Here is a 13,695-nt window from a genome sequence, read left to right on the forward strand (position 1 = left end):
CTAGTGCTGAGAAACCTGATCTGGAACTCCGACTGAGACGTGTGAAGCAAAATGGCCTTAAGTAAGTATTTATTATTTTACAAATGCATCGTCTTATATATATATATATATATATATATATATATAAATACTTTTAATCAAACTCGGCGTGTTGGCTGTTTATGTGAGACATTGCTGCTGCTTTCACTTCACAAGAATATTTTGTAAGACATTTAGGTTTGCTTTTTGTTCTCCATAAAGTCGCTTATGCTTATAAATAAATAGCCCCGTTTCCACCAAAATTACCCGGAACAATTTGTACCAAGAACTTTTTACAGGAACTGTCTTGTGCTTGTGCCAGTGTGTGCGCGCAAGAGAGATTTGTTCATTAATTTAGTTTTGCGGTGCATGTTCCATATTTTTAAAGGATATGGATAGACTATAGCCTATACTTACTGAAAACATGCTATTTTTGAAATACAATAGTTTTATGTAATGTGTTTTTGTTTTTTTCCTGATGAATGAATGAAACGATTCTCATTTCTTCATAATTTAGTTAACCATAAATTATTAATGTTGACTTCACGTGCTATCGGAAGGGGGGAAATGCTCTCTGATGTCTTGTTTACCACTGGGAAGTTCGGAAATAATTTGGATAGGCAAATTCCTGAGTGTGTGCGTGCCATAACCTTTAAACAGAGCTACTGCTGTGAAAGATATGATTAGGTTTTTTCCCACAACAGCTTGATCGTCTTGTTTTGTCATTAATGTGGTGCATATACATGGATGATCATTTGAAATATTAAAATGTCTTATTATAGCCTACACAGCGATCGAAATAGCCGAATCGTCAGCAAGCGGACTATTATCTGGGTATCATCATGAATGTTTAGTTGTCAGTGTATGCGGACACTCGTGATATTCCAGGTATTCCAGGTAAGCAGGTTATGTGACATACCTGGGCGTAGCCACTCACTCTCTGAACATAACCTGCTCCAGGGTTAGTTCTTAGGAAGCAAACTGACGTTATGTTGGGCCAACGCTGGTATGGTCAGCTGCAATGGCCCACCACCTCCCTCAAATATATGCATGCAGCATTTAATGTTTTACCATTCTTCACAGTAAACATGCGGAAAAGAGTGTCTGGCTCCTTTTTATGATTTTCAAGTGTGACCCAGTAAAATACAGTTTTACAGTTAATGGGTTTATTTCATATTTATTTGGTTTCATATGGTTTTTAATCCAGATCATATGTGAGTGAATTTCACATTGAGATTGTATGTGTATGTATGCCTTTAAGGACGCAATTATATATAGCAAGTTTGATTGGGATACACACATGTAAAATAAGATAGAAAAGCGTGGTTTTAACCTACAAGTTAGGTATTCCTTTATTTTATTGGTCAGTGAGAGTTGAAGTCCCGCCTCTATGACGCTGTGTTGGTGGACAGGGGGTGCGCGGGAGAGACGAGAGAGGGGAGTGAGAAGTGCAGCGGTTTTGGAGAGTGATGCTGATAGATTGCGGTAACGAAAAAGTGTTTAGTCGATAACTCATCAGATTAAAACACTTAATTTGTATATAGTGACCTGTGTGAGACACCAAATGTTAATCAAATATTGGTTCATTTTAGTTTATTCAGTGCACTGATAAATGGGTAATATTCAGAGTAACGTTTTGATACACAAAGAGTAATTTTTCTGCATTTAATTCCTGGCATTAACCCTGTTAATACAGTTTAAGTGGGGTTTTGTGACTTATTGACCACTTTAGTGATTATTTCCTTATATCCTTGCTTATTAGGGGGATATTGTGTGTATTGATGATTCATGAATATGTGATTGTGTGAATTACTCACATCCTGACATTCCTTCTCTTTGATCAATTCTTGAATTTCCATTTTTCTAATTAAATCACTTCTATTTTTGGTACTTTTACCAGAGTTTATTCTTTCTGTAGCTTTTATAGTTACTAGTTATTCTGGAGGGCGTGTAGAGTTTAATTTTAAGTAACTTTCTTAAAGAATAGTATTTTACTGTGACTTCAGAGGGGCCTAACCACAACATCTGTAGGCATTTAGTTAATGAATCTGGAGCGCTGTTCTACTTAGAGACAGGTAGGGGGCGCTACATAAAGTGGGGGCTCGTCCGGGATCTCCCTCTGGCAAGTCATAAATACGTATCCTAAAGAAGAAAAAGTTAAGCTCACATAACCACTCTTTCCATTCGAAGTGATTGTGAACCACAAGAGTTAGCATGGCTCTAGCGAATGACCCTTGTCTCCAAGCAGAGTTGACCCGCTTTTGCAAAGATGCTGCCATTGATGAGACTCATGCTTTAATGCTATTAAATGTACCTGTTCACACAGAAGTGGCCGAAATTGAAGAGGTGATGGAAGCGGTAAAAGCGCTAGGAAGAGTTTGTGTACGAGACACGAGAGAAGGACCTACCTCAACGTCTCTGCTGGTGTTGTGTGAGTGCAGACACGCTATTGACTCTAAGCGCATACCTCCTGAAATGTCATGGGGAGAAAAGAAAGAGCCATGGCCAGTCATTGTAATCCAGACACAGGGATCGGCATCTGAAACAGCGGCTGGAGGTTTCACTGCCAAGTTCACAAAGTTCCTGAAGGAAGAAGGAAAGTCTCTCAGTGATGTTCAAGCTTTGTTTTCTCCACACAGTACTGCTGACTGTTCCCCTGAATCCATAATACGTGCCATGGGTGAAGTCCTGGAAAAAACGGTAAACTCCCAAGTGATAGCAATGCATACAGACGTTTGCGCACTTTTTCAGCTGTAGTTCCAACCCCCCTGGGAGAGGAGAACCTGGAAAACTGGATTGATCAAGCCAGGCTGATGATAACTGAGTGTGACTGCTCCGAAAAGGAAAAACGCTGCAGAATTGTGGAAAGCCTCAAGGGTCCTGCATTGGACATTGTAAGAGCGGTCAGATTCTCCGATCCTGAAGTGAGTGCTTTGCAGTGCTTGGAAGCATTGGAGAACGCTTTTGGATCATCTGAGTCTGGTGAGGACTTATATTTCAAGTTTCGACTTATGCGCCAGGGCACAGGGGAGGCGCTGTCTGAATTCCTAAGAAGGATGGAGAAAACCCTCAGCAAAGTAGTGGAAAGAGATGGACTGTCCCGCAGACTGGTAGATAAAGTACGAGTGGAACAGCTGATTAGAGGGGCTGTGAATTCCGACATGATGTTGCTCCAACTGAGGCTGAGAGAAAGAAAAAGTCACCCACCGTCTTTTCTGAGTCTGTTAAAGGAAATACGTGACGCAGAAGAGAGTGAAGCATCCCAGCACAGAATGTCAGCTAAAGCAAAAGCCATACAATTCCATAAAGAGGAAGAAACCAGCATTTCTGTCTTCCAGGAACTCAAGGCGGAGCTTCAAGAATTGAGAGCCCAAATAAGTGGAGGTGAGCCCAAAGCCCTGTCTTCTTCATTAGTGATTAAAACTAAAGAAAAACCATTTAAGAAGATTGAAAACACAGAGAATTCAGAAATACATGAGTTAAAGAGACAGGTCCAACACTTACAACAGCAGTTAGCAGTTCTGAGTGTCAGTTCCACTCAAGGCCCACCTCATGTTCCAGAGCAGCGGTCAAAACCTTCACGATCTCTTTCCACATCGAGATACCAGTCAACCAGATCCAGAGATGACTACTTCTGCTACCGGTGTGGAGAAGATGGCCATATTGCCACCAAGTGTCAAAATCCCCCAAATTCTGATCAAGTGATTCAGAAGCTGATTCGCTCTTTGAGGCAGGCAAAGAGTGGAAAGCATGAGACAGATGAAAATAGAACTGTTCCAGACCACACCTGTTTTTCCAAAAGGAGCCAGACAAACATCTGTACGCCCAACAGTCTTCCAAAGGGACTAGTAGGACCTGCATCAACTGTTGAAGTGAAGTTGAATGGCCGAGAATGTCAGGCACTGTTAGACAGCGGATCACAAGTGACCATTGTGTTTGACAGCTGGTATTCCAAGAACCTGCCTGATGTGCCATTCATCCCTTGACTGGATTGTCCATATGGGACCTCAGTTCTTCCAGTTACCCTTATAATTGATATATAATAGTTGATGTCACTTTCCCAGCCTCTGTCATGGGTGTGGAGGAGCCAATATCCATCTTGGCCCTTGTATGTCCTGAACCCCAAGGCCCTTCCCAATTGCCAGTTATTATTGGTACCAATGCCAGTTTCTTCAGACGCCTTGCTGCTCTTAGCCATGACACTGATGAATCCGGTGTTGCACGTGCTTTGAGAATCCAGACTCAACACTCTGCCATCTATCTGCCTCAACAGCAAGAGACAGACACTCGTTCTGACAAACCTGAAGGAAAAATCAGATGGATAGGGCCTGGTGATTGTGTAGTTCCACCAAGGGGAGAGTGGTGTGTTGTCTGTAAAGTGGAGACTGACCTGCCTTTGCAAAGAGAGATATTTGTGGTAGACACGCCAGAGGAGGATTGTCTTCCAGCTGGAACATTCATAACCCCAGTGGTACTCCCATCTTCAGCTGTAGGTCAACAGATCAAAATTCTGCTCCATAATGAAACATCTAAGGACATTTCCATTCCTGCTGGCACAGTAATTGCCAATGTGTATCCCACCGACACCGTCACCGTATCTTCTGGAGAACAGACCTCCCAAGAAATAGACCCTAGCTTGTTTAATTTTGGTGAGTCATCCATTCCTGAGGCCTGGGAAAGGAGACTGCGTCAGAAATTATCCACCAGAGGTGATGTGTTTTCTACCAATGAATGGGATGTGGGATTAGCTCGAGGGGTTGAGCATCCTATTAGAATGACTGACATCAAACCATTCAGAGAACGTTCCAGACGCATCGCGCCTGCTGACATCGAGGATGTACGACGTCATATCAAAGAACTATTAGCGGCTGGAATCATTAAAGAGTCAAGGAGTCCGTATGCGTCGCCCATTGTAATAGCAAGGAAGAAGAGTGGGGCAATCAGGATGTGCATTGATTACCGAACTCTAAATGCTCGTACCATCCCCGATCAGTACACCACTCCCAGGATTGATGATGCCCTGGACTGTTTGGCTGGTAGTAAATGGTTTTCTGTCCTGGACCTACGTAGTGGATATTATCAGATAGCCATGGCAGAGGAAGATAAAGAGAAGACAGCATTTATCTGTCCCCTGGGATTCTATCAGTTTGAACGTATGCCTCAAGGAATTTGTTTTGCCAGTCTCAGGTTAGGTATGTGGGGCACATTGTGTCAGCTGCTGGAGTATCACCGGACCCAGCCAAAATTGAAGCAGTAACCAGCTGGAAAAGGCCCACCGACCTAAAATCATTGAGGTCATTTCTGGGGTTTTGTGGATTTTACAGGCGATTCATAAAGGATTACTCTACCATTGTGAGGCCTTTGACAGAACTCACTAAGGGTTACCCACCAACATCTGGGCAAAACAAACACACGACAGATGGCAAGAAATACTACAAAACATCTGAGCCATTTGGAGAGCGTTGGGATGACATCTGTACAGCAGCTTTCCATAAAATCATTTACTGTCTCACTCATGCCCCAGTACTCGCTTTCGCTGATCCCAACAAATCATATGTACTGCATGTAGATGCCAGTCTGAGCGGACTTGGAGCTGTGCTGAACCAGGAGCATTCTGGTGGACTGCGGCCCGTGGCTTATGCAAGCAGGAAGTTGAGTGCATCTGAGCACCGTTACCCCATTCATCAGCTAGAGTTTTTGGCGCTCAAGTGGGCAGTTGTGGACAAGTTCCATGACTATCTATATGGGGCCCAGTTTGTGGTGAAAACCGACAACAATCCACTTACATATGTGTTGTCAAGTGTCAAGTTGAGTGCGACTGGTCACCGTTGGTTAGCTGCCCTAGCTACTTATAACTTCAGTTTACAATACAAGCCAGGAAGTCACAACATCGACGCAGATGTACTATCTCGCTACCCCTTTGACTCCACTGCTTGCTCGGAATGGGAGGAAATTCCGAAGTCAGGAGTAAGAGCCATCTGTCAGTTAGCTGTGACTGCTGAAAGTGAGGAGCCATCGTCCAGACTGGTGGAGCAATTAGGCATTTCCCCTCAGAGTATTCCAGAGGCATTCTCTTGTCCCACGGCGTTGGGTCTGGGTCACATGGAACAGCTGACTAATGCAGAGTTAAGAAAAGCTCAAGAGGAGGACCCTGTGATTGGTGTAGTGAAGCACAAAGTGGAGTCAGGAAAAGTACTTACAGCGGCGAGGAGTTCCAATACTACCATTGCTCTGTTACAGCGACAGGGGCCCAAGTTAAAGATCAAGAGTCAACTTCTGTACAGAGTAACCCAAAGTTCCTGTGGTAGAGAAAAAATGCAGCTCGTCGTACCTGAGAGGTACTGATCTGAAGTACTGCACTCCTTGCACGATGACTCTGGTCATTTGGGAGTAGAGAAAACGACTGAACTCTTGAAAGATCGTTTCTATTGGCCCAGAATGTCTACATACATAGAACAGTATGTTAAGAATTGTGGCCGGTGCGTAACGAGAAAGACGTTACCCAAGAAGGTTGCACCACTGAATCACATGACCAGCAGTGGGCCATTCGACTTAGTGTGCATTGATTTCCTGTCAATTGAGCCTGACTCTAAAGGAATTGGCAATGTTCTCGTCATAACTGACCATTTCACACGTTATGCCCAAGCGTTCACTGCCAAAGACCAGAAATCTCTGACTGTGGCCAAGATACTGTGTGACAAATTCTTTGTTCACTATGGTTTACCTTCCCGCATCCATTCAGATCAGGGACGAGATTTTGAGAGTGGTCTCATAAAAGAGCTCCTGAGTATGCTGGGAATCAAGAAATCCAGAACATCGCCATATCATCCACAAGGGGACCCCCAGCCCGAAAGGTTCAATCGAACGCTGCTTTCCATGCTCGGAACCCTGAATCCTGCGGAGAAAAACAGATGGAGCCAGCACATTAACAGATTAGTACACTCCTACAACTGTACAAAGAACGAGGCAACAGGGTACTCACCGTTTTATCTTCTGTTTGGAAGAGAGGCTCGTCTGCCAGTGGATGTGTGTTTTGGGACTTCCCCTGATGGAAAGGGACCTGGTAGCCATCAACAGTATGTGGAAAGAATGAAATCAGAGGTAGAGAGAGCCTATCAGTTAGCCAATGAAACTGCTCAGAAAAGTCAGCAGCGGAACAAACGGTTGTATGACAAGAATTTGACTGTGGGAGATCGTGTGCTGATAAGAAATCTGGCTTTGACTGGAAAGAACAAGCTGGACGACAAATGGAATTCTGTTCCTTACCTGGTGGTGGAAAAGCTAAAGAACTTACCTGTGTATCGCATGAAACCTGAAAAGGGAATGGGAAGTGTAAGGACATTACACCGCGACCATCTCTTACCAGTTGGGGACCATGTGAGGTTGTCTGACACGGAGGAACCAAAGAAAGTTGCTGCACCATCAGAAATTAGGACCAGATCTGTGGAGAGAAAACGGAGACGAGGATTAGGAGAAAGGAATGTGGTCGGAACAAGAAGTGAATTGAGGAATGATTCTGAAAGTGAAGAGGAGGACCTGTGGTATTACTGCCCACAAAGGGTTGAGAGACAGCACAGACCAGAGTGTATCCCACTGGAGGAATCTGCAATGGAGGAGGAATCTATTGGCTGTGGAGGTGAAATGGATGGACCCCGTGAAGAAATGGCAGAGCCAATGTTCACTGAGGAAGGCCATGGAGAACTGTCAGATCAAAGTCCAGATGAAATGGGAGATCCTGATTAAGAAGGGGAAGAGTCTAGCATAGCTAATTCTACCAAAGAGGTAGTAGAGATTGTCCATTCTCGGCCCAAAAGAGACATACGCCCAGTAGTCAGACTGAGCTATAATAGTCTAGGACGGCCCACTAACCGACCTTTAACTCTGGTTCGTAGAGGGATGGTCGTAAATGTTGAGGGTGGGGAAGAGTCAGAGAAGAAACCCTGTAACACAGTGTGGTGTCACCCTATGGCACAGTGTACTCAGTGTGCTAAAGAAAACACTTAATACTGAGCCTAAAGTCAGCTTTAAAGTTTTGAGAAGTAATCTCATGGGGTCATGAGATGTCTAGAAGGGGAAGCATGTAACCCAGTAGAATACAGTTTTACAGTTAATGGGTTTATTTCATATTTATTTGGTTTCATATGGTTTTAATCCAGATCATATGTGAGTGAATTTCACATTGAGATTGTATGTGTATGTATGCCTTTAAGGACGCAATCATATATAGCAAGTTTGATTGGGATACACACATGTAAAATAAGATAGAAAAGCGTGGTTTTAACCTACAAGTTAGGTATTCCTTTATTTTATTGGTCAGTGAGAGTTGAAGTCCCGCCTCTATGACGCTGTGTTGGTGGACAGGGGGTGCGCGGGAGAGACGAGAGAGGGGAGTGAGAAGTGCAGCGGTTTTGGAGAGTGACGCTGATAGATTGCGGTAACGAAAAAGTGTTTGGTTGATAACTCATCAGATTAAAACACTTAATTTGTATATAGTGACCTGTGTGAGACACCAAAGTGTTGATTGTTGTTGTTTTATAACTCGGTTCTCAGTGTATGTTTGTTTTATACCGCGGTCTTGCTTCAGTCGGTCGCGGCCATTTTATATATTGTTAGCGGTGACGATCGCGGACGTTATATATATATATATATATATATATATATATATATATATATATATATATATATATATATATATATATAACGGTCTATAGACCAAAGACTGTTCACGTTGTGGTTTTCCTTCACAACGAGGGAGACCTTGAGGACCAGATACAGCCCCAAATACCCGCGTTGTTTGGGGTTCCTCTGGCTGCGAGGGAGGTGTGTTTCGTCCGCTGACAAGGCCGAGAGAGAAAGAGCGGAGTGGCACGAGGCCGAGAGAGAGAGAGAGGGAGGATCTGCGCGAGGAAATCTAGGTATCTGTGTTGATTTTGTTTGTGCTCAGGAGAGTGAAGAGGCCATTTTCATTTTCCCGGCCACAATGAACACAAACAACGATTCAGGCCTGCAACGGGTTGGGTTATACTGCGGTGTGTATTTCTGCTTTGTGTGTGAGTGTGGGCCCACAACATTTAATATTGGTTCATTTTAGTTTATTCAGTGCACTGATAAATGGGTAATATTCAGAGTAACGTTTTGATACACAAAGAGTATTTTTTCTGCATTTAATTCCTGGCATTAACCCTGTTAATACAGTTTAAGTGGGGTTTTGTGACTTATTGACCACTTTAGTGATTATTTCCTTATATCCTTGCTTATTAGGGGGATATTGTGTGTATTGATGATTCATGAATATGTGATTGTGTGAATTACTCACATCCTGACATTCCTTCTCTTTGATCAATCCTTGAATTTCCATTTTTCTAATTAAATCACTTCTATTTTTGGTACTTTTACCAGAGTTTATTCTTTCTATAGCTTTAATAGTTACTAGTTATTCTGGAGGGCGTGTAGAGTTTAATTTTGAGTAACTTTCTTAAAGAATAGTATTTTACTGTGACTTTAGAGGGGCCTAACCACAACATCTGTAGGCATTTAGTTAATGAATCTGGAGCGCTGTTCTACTTAGAGACAGGTAGGGGGCGCTACACAAGTAATACAATGCCTCAAATGTGTGAAATCAGAAAAATGACTTTATTAAAGATTACAATGGAATGACAAGACATCGCACGACAAAAGTTGGTTCCCTTTCGAGAGAGGTTCCTCGTATTGCGTATGGGGAAAATTCCTTTTCTCGAGAATATGGAGCAAAACTTTACTAATAAAGGTATCTATGTAAACGGCCATAGCCCTGCACGGCCATAGCCCGGCGCGAGGAGTGCTCTGATTGGCTGGGCCGCGGCAACTGCAGGAACCTATGGTGAGGCGGCTGAGAGGAGCGAACCAATGGGGGCGCTCCAGAGAGACCACCGAAAAAGAGGGCTTATATTAGCATACAGGAGGCTATATAAGACCCTGATTCACCATAGGTGTCAGATTTTGACACCGTCGCTGACCTCCGGAATCAAGCTAACCGCCGTCAAAAAAGCAACCAGCAGAACATTCCTGCAGCCCTGAGGACGCCGGATTCCCTCTGGGTCTGCCGCTGCAACGCCACTTCTAGAGTTTACAGGCTTGTTCTATGCGAGGACTCTCTCGTTCCGCCATGCCGTATAAGCGCCGCGGAAAGACGGAGCTCTTCTCACTCTCCCTCTTCTCTCGTTCCGTCACACTGAATTGCGCCGCGGAGAGAGAGAGAATGTTATAGGACATGAGCAAACTCAAGCCGAAGCTCTCTTCACTCTGCCGCCGCCGTGGCTCTTCTTCCGCCGCTGCCGCAGATTTGTCCTCACTCTTCCTCTTCTCTTGTTCCGTCGCGCTACCGCCGCTGACAGAGATTACTAGAGTGAATAGGCGAACTCGAAATCTTAAAAAGGCATACTTTCACGTTCAGATAGCCCCCCCACTACAGGCCATTCTTGAGATTCGCCTTTGAGGGGCAGGCTTATCAGTACAGTCACTGTCATAGACTCAAGACTCAACGAGCGACTTACGTCATAAGAACCACCATGTCTTGGTAACGTACATAAAATCGCAAGGGCAGCCGAGATCAGACTCTTCACTGCATGGCTAAGCTTCTCCTTTTATGGGCAGAGCACAATCTGAGCTCCCTAAGGGTGGCTCACATGCCAGGTATTCTGAATCAGGGTCCGGACATGTTATCCAGAGGACCCATGCCCCCAGGGGGATGGTCTCTTCACCCGCAAACGATTCAGCTCGCACAGCACACGCTGTTCAATATTTTTCTTCAAACGCAGGGATGCCCTGGCCCATGTTTGGCCCAGACTCCCTCTATATGCTCCCTCCGATCGGGATGCAGCTGCAAAAAAAAAAAAAAAAAAAGATCAGGGAGACGGTATCCACAGTGCTTTTAATAGACCCATTCCGCTGAGGAAATACCTCCTTACGCCGGCGAAAGGGAAGATCTGGCATCCCAGTCCCGAGCTGTGGGCCCTCCACGTATGGCCCATCAACGGTATCCGCGAACCTCTCTGACAAGTTATGAACACTTTTTCGGAAGCTAGAGCCCCCGCTATCTAGCAGCTCTGCTTTGAAGTGATCAGTGGTTTTCTAACCAGTGTGCTGCACGAAACATCGACGCATGGTGGAATATCAGCATTCTCAGAACTATAAATGACCAGTTAGTAACACTTTACAAAAAAGGTCCCATTAGGGAATGTTTGTTCATGTACTGCAATGCAGATTTTACAGTAGTTATTATTCTTTTATTAGTTAATAAAAATGCAAATGTTTATTGTTATTTCATGTCAAGTCCATTAAATGATATTAACATACATTAGTAAATTAGTGAAAACTTTTCATGATGCATTAGCAAATGTTGAAATTAACAGCAACTTCGTATACTTTATTAGTGTGATGTTTACTGAGTTTGGTCACTGTCTTAGAGCTGTAAGCCAAATGTTAAGCGTTTTCGAATGTCCCATTACGAATTACAATGAATCACTTAGCTTATATTTTATATAACTAAAACTAGTGAAATTAAACAAATGTCTAGATATTAGTACATCACTAAATATTTCTGTTGGTTGTTTAAAGTTTCTGTTGTAAACAGCTGACAGATATTAAATGTTGAGAGTTTATGGAGCACTTTATGACTGAAGCATTGCGCTGGAATTCATGATCAGCTTTCAGCAGCTTCTGTGAACATTAAGCCTGCCAGCTTTTTATTTGATCATCTCAAACACTTTAATATTAATGAGCGATTATAGACCAATGACAGCTCACATGAGAAGATCGGTTATCTTGGCATTGTGGAATATATCCGGGCAGCACCAAGTAGAGTTAATATTAGGCAATTATTTCACAACCTTAACTATATACCTATATTATACATCATCGTGACGTGAGATGAAAATGGGGATCAGCATTGCCAGCGTCACACAGCAACATTGATGTCAGTAAATTCCTTCAGAAAACAGCTTGTGGCGCACTTGAGCGTGTTTTTCAGACGCTAATCTAATTTGGAGCAGCTTCTTATGAAATTGTGAGTGGCAGCAGAATAATTTGTTTAAAACAAGTTATATTGTTGTTATATATAGCCCATTACATTATATATTTTGATACTAATTTTAATGTATAACCAGGGGACTTTTTTAAGCCTTATGGGAGGTCCCAGAACACTGATGTGAGGTCGGACACTGAGGATAAGTGTGTTTTATTCTCTGTGTTTCAGGTGACGCTCATCGTCTCTCAGAGCTGAGGATTGTGTTGATGGGTTATAGAAGAGCTGGTAAGAGTTCATCAGGAAACACCATCCTGGGCAGAGACGAGTTTGACTTGAAGAGATCTGCTCAGTGTGTGAGGAGACATGGAGAAGTAGCAGACACACACATCACTGTCATTGAAGCTCCAGGATGGTGGAGTAATCTCACTGTAGAGGAGAGTCCTGAGTTACTGAAACAGGAGATTGTGCTCAGTGTGTCTCTGTGTCCTCCAGGACCACACGCTGTGCTACTGATCATAGATGTCGATGATAGATTTACAGAGACTGAGAGAAAAGCATTGCAGGAGCATCTGGATCTTCTCGGTCAGAGAGTCTGGGGTCACACTATAGTGCTGTTCACTCATGGAGACTCTCTGTCAGACACATCTATAGAGCAGCACATTGAGAGTGAAGGACAGGATCTCCAGCGGATGCTGGACAAATGTGGGAACAGGTATCATGTGCTCAACAATCACAACAGGAGTGACCACACTCAGATCAAGGAGCTGCTGCAGAAGATTGAGGAGACAGTGGCACAAAACAACGGCCGCCATTTTGAGATAGACAGAAAGATTTTACAGGAGGTGGAAGAGAGAAGAAGAGCAGAGGAAGAGAGAGCAGAAGAACGAATGAAGAGGATGAAGAAACAGAGAGAAGACATCAGATCACAGATGAGTGAGTACACTTTGCCTTGCAAAAATATTCATACCCTACATTTTGTAATGTTGCTGACTTATGTTCTCACATCAATCTCCACTTTACAATCTACTGACAGAGCATAAAGCAGATGACAAAAATGTTCTGCAAAAGCTCTGTCAGGTTGGATGGGGACTGTCAGTGGACAGACATTTTTAGTCTTCTCCAGAGATGTTCAATTGGGTTTAAGTTAGGGCTGTTCAATTTTGACAAAAATCATAATCACGATTATTTTTGGTCAGTATTGAAATCAGAATTATTTAACACAATTATTGGTTGGTGATTTGATCAAGATATGCATTTTAAATATCAGTGAAATTTCAGAATTATTGATACTTATATTGTCACAAACACAGAAGGAACAGATGGTGGATGTGATAAAAAAAAAGTTGATTTAAACAGAGCAGGGTTTTAACAGAGCCGGAACGGTAACACTTTACTTGAAGGGGTGTGCATAAGACTGACATGACACCTTCAAAATTATGACATGACACGTGTCATGAATATGAAGGAGTTTTATGCATGTTTATAACAACTGTCATTAAGTGTCATTCGCTTAATTATGTCATTTTTAATGCAATGATGACATTTCAGAGTTGTCTTTGTTATGACAACTTGACATAAACCAATACATCATAACCTGTCAGTGTCTTTGTCATGACAACTTGACATTACCAAGACAACATAACCTGTCATAAACAGACATGAAATGACATAGC

General features: G+C 43.0%; 1 pseudogene; it reads left to right on the plus strand.

Moving 5' to 3' along the window:
• The window catches only part of LOC137064607 (GTPase IMAP family member 8-like), a 58,339-nt pseudogene continuing 44,644 nt past the window's right edge, over window positions 1-13,695 (plus strand).

Source organism: Pseudorasbora parva, chromosome 25 (genome assembly GCF_024679245.1).
Source record: "Pseudorasbora parva isolate DD20220531a chromosome 25, ASM2467924v1, whole genome shotgun sequence".
NCBI classification, from domain to species: domain Eukaryota; kingdom Metazoa; phylum Chordata; class Actinopteri; order Cypriniformes; family Gobionidae; genus Pseudorasbora; species Pseudorasbora parva.